The 8,054-nt window shown below is 42.6% G+C and overlaps 1 long non-coding RNA gene across 4 annotated transcripts in view; it reads left to right on the top strand.

Moving 5' to 3' along the window:
- The window catches only part of LOC308589869, a 60,515-nt gene that overhangs the window by 9,795 nt on the left and 42,666 nt on the right, over positions 1-8,054 (top strand). The window lies entirely within an intron of this gene.

The following is an 8,054-nucleotide window of genomic DNA, read 5'->3' as shown; positions in this document are numbered from 1 at the left end:
ATTCATTTGAATCCAAAGCATATGTCTAGCTCCTGAGATCTTTATAATCTTTGCAAGACTAGACATGACTAGGTGTTTGATTGTCAAGTTGCTAAATCACAATTCATACCTCTTTCAAGATAAGATCCCTTTGAACAATTCTTTCTAACATCACTGCAATAGATCTGCTAGTGCGGGCAGCTCCTAAATGTTGAATATTTCCTGATTTAGGCAATTAACTTGAAATACGAAAGCAAGATACAAAGTGTATCTTATTTATATGTTTATTCAGTGCTATCTGTTTATCTTATATGTTCTATTTCATAGAAGAAACTTTTGGTAATTTTTTGCACATAAAGAGCCCTGTTTAAAATTGTCAGCCATAGGAGCCAACTGCTAGGGGCCAGAGGGGCTTCACTGCCCCAATACATTATTTGAGGGGGCAGTGCCATTCAAATGGTATGCGTGCACCGCATCATGTGATTTATTATGGGAGGCGGGGCTTACCTGCCGCTCCTATATTTTATTCAAGTTCACAGGCATATTGTTGCATCTCAAAGAGGAGTGGCAGGGCAGGCAAGCCCAATAATACTAGTGAAGTCTAGTGATAAAGTCCAGTCCAGTCACCTAGGCAAAAGACTGCTTGCTGGTCAAGACCCTGGATAATTCCCTTTGGACACTGTTGGCTAGAGAGCTGTTGCCTCAACAGTATACTGAGGTCTTGTGAAGATTGGTTGGCTAGATACTTCCTATTACCCTTCCCCACCCCTTTGTTGAGGAGCTGCCTATTCCTTTATAACGCAGTTACCTTGCTCTCTATCCAGGGTTAGACCAAGGATATATTGCTGCATCAACAGCCTATAAAGCACTGCCAACTCAATCTTAACATGGGGCTGCGATCTTGTTTGCACTCACCAACTGATTTTACTATTTAAATCGTTCAGCCTGGACACTCAGATCCAGCACCAAGAGCATTCTGGTGGTTCCCACACTGTGAGAAGTGAAGCTACAGGGAACCGGGCAGAGGGCCTTCTTGGTAGTGGCACCCTCCCTTCAAATGTCAAGGAGACAAGTAATTATATAACATTTAGGAAACACCTGAAGGCAGTCCTGAAGGAAGCTTTTTAAGGTTTAATGCTTTATTATGTTTTAATATATGCTGGAAGCTGCCCAGAGTAGCTGTGGCAACCTAGTCAGATGGATGTGGTACAAATCAACAACAACATGGGAATTTAGAGGAATGCTTCTTCTGAACTGGTGTGGGACAAACAGGGAGGGCTGTTTACCTTCATATCCCAATAACCTGGAGCATTTGGCTGGCCATTGCATCAAGAAGTTTTGCTCCAGCATGGCTATCATGCTATGATACGTTATGTAATTACAATTTCATGTTTAACATGCTTTCAATATGAAATTCTCCAAATGCATTTAAATAATGTTTTTTAATTGAATGAAGGCCTTTTGAGGTCTTTGCTTGGAGAGCAGTCGTATTTTATTGCAACTGAAGGGTTTCCTTTTCTTGGCAATTTATGTCTCCCTGGTTAAATATTACTAGATAAGTAAATGTTTCCATTTTCAGATTTGCTTCATAGTATACTTTTGTACTCAAGATCCGTGTACTTTAGGGATCACAGAACCTTGGGACTACAAAAAAAAACAAAAAACCCCTAGCACACAATAAAGTGTAACCTTAGTTGGACAGACTGATGTTAACCAACTTTTCTATTCTAAATACAAGAAAGAGACTAGGCAAACAATCAGAGGACTTGATAGCTGCAGTCTTCAGTCTTTTCAGATCCAGGAAACATCTTTAACCCAAACATTCCTTAATTTTTTACCATTTATTTGTACAATGGTAGTACTGCTGTTGCAATTCACCAGTTCAAAATGAATGGTTTAGAGTATGATAATGTTCAGGCAGAATTTAACCAAACTCTAAACTCCACTGATCTTTCCAAATACTAAACTTTGTAGTATGTTCAACTCTTAGCTTTCAGAATGAGACAATTTGACTTGTATTTCAGTTATAATGTACTCACATGGATAATTTATTACATTTCTGGAACTTTATCTCAGAAATCCAGACTAATCTCAGGTATTGTAAGGGGCCTTTGGGAATTGTACTTTATGTCTGCAAAGTGTTATTATAAGCCACAATAAGATTAGGCTTGGAATAGTGAAAACACATGAGAATATAACATCCTCATATTGATATTGTTGCATGCAACCCCGGTCTCTGAGTGGTGCGAGATCTCAGGGGTTCCAGGCTCTTACCCAAGGTTTTGTTGCCTTTGGAATGAGGCACAGCGGAGACTGTGGTGTCTTTATGATATATGGTTTATTTACACATATACACAACATGAGGCTATGAGGTTTACAGGGTCTTGCTTCCTTCAAAGCCACAGCCTTGGATTCAAACAGAAATCAAACATCACTCTGACTCTCTGGCTTCCCAGCCTGCTGCTTCCAGCTTCTATCTCATATCACTCAACTCTCCACTCTAGTGTTTCTCTTTCTAACTACCAGCCAGTTGAGGGAGGGGGCCCACCCATTTGTCCTCTAGTGCTGAGCCACTCCCTTTGTTCCCTTAAGGGACCATTACCTAGACTATCATCCCACCAAGAATTGAAATCCTTGCTTACATTTTAACACTTGCTGGATCCATATCATAAAGAACAAATACATGTTGCTGTTTCAAGATGGATATCTGTCTTAAAATGTACTTCCAACAGTATTTTCAAACACAAGGGCTTCCAGTTGGGGCAGTGTGCCCTATTCCCCCTCCTGGCCTTCTATGTGCCTTTTATTTTCATTAGGTATAAAATTAGATTTTAAATACCAGGGTGGAGGGAAAAGAGATCTGTCTCTTGTAATGTGTGTAACCTTTGCCCTTCTCTCTGCCTTGCACCCTGCCTGCTTCATCCTTGTGTTATGTCTTGTCAAATCCAGTTTGTGTAGCTTTCAGATGGGATTACATTCGGTTTACCTCTTCCTTCCTTATAGAAATGCTTTGAGAATTGCAAGGATTTTCTTTACAAAAAGATATTATTGTCAAGCAATGAAATAAAGATATAAAAGATACACAGTAACAGAAGAATAAATAAGGAAAATTTCAAACCAAAAGGATGATTAAGAAAAAGTTTCAGATACCATTATAGTTTTCCACCTAGTCATATAAAATTGAAGATTATATCACTGCTAGAAATTATGTTTCTACACATGAAGGTTTTAAACCTACACCCACACACATAATTTTAAGTATAAATAAAATATCTTCCAGTCAATATGACTGTGAATATTCTTGCAGCTGTTGCTATAAGTAGCCGCTTTGTTCTGTATACTTCATATGACGTATCACTTACTGTAGACCAGGGGTGTCAAACTCAAATTCATCGGGGGCCGCGCCAGCAGTTTGGTCACCCTCAAAGGGCCGGTTGTATCGGCCTAAAATATTTGAGCAGGCTGAGACCCCTGAAGTTGATGGGCTTTTACCGTATTTTTCGCTCTATTGGACGCACCGGACCACAGGATGCACCTAGTTTTTACAGGGGAAAATCAAGGAAAAAAATATTATCCCTCCCCCCCCAGCCCCAAAGAGCAACGGACAGGCTGCATGCAGCCTGTCTGCTTCTCGCAGAGCTTCTCGGGGCTGCGGGGGAAGCCCGGGTTCCCCCACCAGCCCCAAAGAGCAAAGAAGCCAAGACAGCGCACGGGATCCATAGCCGCGCAACCTCTCCAGCCAGGAGCTAAACCTCTCCAGCGCGGCTAAAGAAGACAAGGCAGTGAGTGCGATCCATCCCACTCACTGCCCTGGCTTCCTCTTTAGCCTTGCGCAGCATCTTTAGTCTTGCGCAACGGGATGGATTGCGCCCGCTGTCCACCGGGGCTGGACTAGATGACTCCTGGGGTTCCCTTCCAACCCTGCAATTCTATGACCTCGGAAGGTGTTTGGGGTCTCCACCACTGGAGGCTTTTAAGCAGCGGTTGGGGAACCATCTGTCTGGCGTTCTTTAGCTGTGATTCCTACATTGTGAGGGGGCTGGGCTAGATGACCCTCGGGTGGCCCTCCCAACTCTATACAGTCCTACAGTTCTGCAGCAGGAGATCCACAGCCACTTAGAATCATAGAATCATAGAGTTGGAACAGACCACAAGTGTCATCAAGTCCAACCCCCTGCCAAGTAGGAAACACTATCAGAGCACTTCATACAATGCCCACACCATCCGAGCACTTCACACAATGCCCACCATCAGACCACTTCACACAATGCCCACTCCCAATTTTCATCTGAGAGACATGTGGCTTCAGTGTCTAGGCAGGTACCCCCCTACCTGCCACACTTCCCCCACCCCACTTAAGCTAAGGGAATTCCTGCCCAGAGAAGCTCCCAGGTGAGGCAAGGGTTAAGATCTACCTCTGGTAGATCTCTTGCGGCTGGAGAGGCACGCAAGGCTAAAGAGGAAGCCAGGGCAGTGGGATGGATCGCGCTCGCTGCCCTGGCTTCCTCATTAGCCTTGCAAAGCCTCCTCCCCCCCCCCAGAGGCGCGCAAGTCTAAAGAGGAAGCCAGAGCAGCGAACGGGATGGATCGCGTTCCCTGCCCTGGCTCCCTCTTTAGCCTTGCGAAGCCTCCTCCCCCCCCCCCCGGAGAGGCGCGCAAGTCTAAAGAGGAAGCCAGAGCAGCGAACGGGATGGATCGCATTCCCTGCCCTGGCTCCCTCTTTAGCCTTGCGAAGCCTCCTCCCCCCCCCCTGGAGAGGCGCGCAAGTCTAAAGAGGAAGCCAGAGCAGCGAACGGGATGGATCGCGTTCCCTGCCCTGGCTCCCTCTTTAGCCTTGCGAAGCCTCCTCCCCCCTCCCCCCCCCTGGAGAGGCGCGCAAGTCTAAAGAGGAAGCCAGGGCAGCGAACGGGATGGATCGCGCTCGCTGCCCTGGCTTCCTCTTTAGCCTTGCGAAGCCTCCCCCACTCGCCAGAGACGCGGCAGCCCGTGGGACGAGGCGGGCGGCCTGCGGGGTCCCGCCGGTGGGGGACCTCCGGAGGCGGCCTCTCTGCTCACCACCTCCTTCGTGCTGAAAGGCGACGCGGCGCACAACCAGGCGATGGTGCACTGGACGGGCGAGAACAGCGGCTACGCGGGCCACATGAGGAGGTCTGGCGGGCCGGATTCGGCCCGCGGGCCTTGTGTTTGACACCCGTGCTGTAGACAAACATAAGCCACAGCAGCAAATATCTTGGATAAAAGTATATTTAGTATTAACAGTTCATTCATCTTGGGAAGCATGAAAATTATACTGAATGAAAATACTCTATAATAAAGTATTAAAAATTATTTAGTGGTACACAAATGTTTACTGGCTTTGCTTGGATCATGTTTGTTATGTGTGACATATATCTCTCTATACAACAAAGATTATAATGTCTATAGAATCCTTATGATTCAATGAAATATAAGACATGAAAATACTGATTTCTTGTTAATTTTGTTTGTCTTTTTTACTTTTTATGTATTTTGTCTTTGTATCTTGGTATTTTTTTGTTTTCTATTATTGTTAAGTTTTTCTTATTTTCTATTTTTAATTTGGTAATTTTTTATTGTCTGAAAAATTTAATAAAATATCATTTAAAAAAAAAAGAATCCTTATGATTCAATAACCTACATGGATGTCACTTCAGTATTGGAAACATACAAGCTGAAACTTTTGTTGCATATACACGTAGTAGAAAGCAGCAGCCGGCTGTAGCTTCCCTATGTTTGCAGACTCAGCAAGTAAGCATTTATACTCATCACATCTGAAAGAGTTCCTAGAGTCTGGACTCAGAAGCGAAGAAAGATATAGCATTCTTTCCATCAGAGACATCCAAGCACAAGACATGCTAAATGACCAGAAAGCTAACAATGGCACTCTCTTCAGTTCTTTCTTACATGAATGACTGGCCTATGAAAATAAGTTCTATCATCCATCTAATAGTCATAAGGGAAGGGGAGATGGGTGCATTACTGAGCAGAGCAGAAGTCTGGCAACCTGGGTGGGGATATTTCTGAGATGTCAACACCTTGCATAATCCTCATGGCTTTAATTCTGTGTAATGGAGTTGGGATAGATTCTGAATGTTTCACATGCTTCCTTAGAAGTTTAGTGTCAAGCTCAGAATCTGTTTTCAGTAAAGCTGTGGCTTAAGAATTGTAATGTTAATGTAAACTCTTTTGGAGCAGTTGTTAAGGAGCCAGTAGAAGTGCTGTTTAGGCTTTTCATGACTAATCTCCTAAATGCTGCTGAAGATTATGTATCCTCTTTAGTAAATAATATATATATGACACAAAACTTTTAAAAAACAACTGTCAGATTAGTTGGCTTTAGTATGCTATCAAGCCCTTGAGGGGAAAAGGCGGCAAAGGCTCTACAAAGCTATAAACTACACAGTATACTGAGGGTTGCTTTTTCTGTCTCTTTAAAGAGCTTCAGATCCCTAACAGAGCCCCAATGTGCAGGTATTTTCTCTCAATAAGTGCTTCTTACCACAGCAAGGGAGGAAGTTGTGAATATGAAACAGCTGCTTAGTTTTCAAAGAAGAGTTCAATCTCTATATCTGTTAATTATGCACCTCTGTTTTATGTAGTGTGCCATCTGCTGACTGAAAAGATAATAGTTTAGTTTCCTACTGCCTCTACTACTGCTGCCATTAATTATAAGCATGTAAAGATATTCTGAGTACTGTTCACCTGCCAAACTGACCCACAATCTTACCTTGCTCTTTCTACTTTAAACTATGAATTATATTTATATAATTCGAACAAGGATTAATAACATCTTTTTATCTGTCTTTTTTTTTTTAAGCTGGTTTGGAATAAGCTTCAGCTTTGGGGCTTATACATACCGTAATGGCCACATTCCCTGAAACAGGTTGAGTATTATGCATATTGACAAGGAAATGTAGTTGAGATATTTATTTTTCTTATTTGGAGAACATGCATAAGAAAAAACTATATTTATTTTTCACTAATATATGTATTTGTATGCACACTTTCCCATTTTGTATACTTTTTTGTTGAAATGCACTGCAAATTTTTTAGTGAAGGTTTTGAAGATAGTTCCATTTCAGTTCACACACTGTATTGTTATAGGAAGTGCTATTTAGGTATGTTCACATTAAAATGTGAACTGAACCAAATTTCTCCCCCATTCCTACTGGAGTTAAGTCTCATTGTCTTTAATTTCTTAGAATCATAGCATTATAGAGTTGGAAGGGGTCCTAAGGGTCATTTAGTCCAACCCTTTGAAATGAAGAAATCTCAACTAAAGCATCCATAACAAATGGCCATCCAACCTCTGCTTAAGACCCTCCAAGGAAGGAGAGTCCACCACCTCCTGAGGGAGCTCCACTGTCAAACAGCTCTTCCTGATGTTTAGCCGGAATCTCCTTTCTTGTAACTGCTTTGTCCTAGTCATGTAATGATTCCTCGCCCACACTGATGGACCTGTTCAAATAAAACATCCCTCCCCCAGATTCTATCCAAATTAAGGGAGGATTGAGAGTGGATCTTGGGTTTGCAGGTTTTTCTTTCCTGCTCCTCCCTTTCCCACACTTCATCCACCCAGGAAGAAGTTGCCAGGGAAATGGGTGGATCTTGCATTTCTTTGAATGAAAGAGCTCCCTGATCCTGCAAGTGGGAACTTTCATTCACAGCACACCCTGTCCAGTTAGTATTCCAACTCTATTCCAACTCATTAGAATTCTATGATTTTGTGACTGAAACTCTGGGGGACTCTGAGAGTCAGTGAAAACAATACTAATATGGACTAATAGTCTTACTCTGTATGAGGCAGTTTTTTATGTTCCAAAAACTATGGTGCCAAGAGAAGGCTTTAAATTGAGAGCAGAACCAACATGTGGACAGAATGTAGTTCTTGAGCAAGGAAATTCAGAAGTGAGAGCTATTGTTCACCTCCAGGTGGTGCATTGTTTTGCACTTTCCCTGTCATTGTTTATACACACAAACACACACTGCTTGATTGTAATAAAACCTCTAAATGGTTTACTAAAAATATTAAAATTATCAGCAGTAAAAACAGTTAC

The sequence above is a fragment of the Podarcis bocagei genome (genome assembly GCF_964188305.1).
Source record: "Podarcis bocagei genome assembly, chromosome: 6".
In the NCBI taxonomy this organism is placed as follows: domain Eukaryota; kingdom Metazoa; phylum Chordata; class Lepidosauria; order Squamata; family Lacertidae; genus Podarcis; species Podarcis bocagei.
This window is presented reverse-complemented; position numbering and strand designations above follow the sequence as displayed.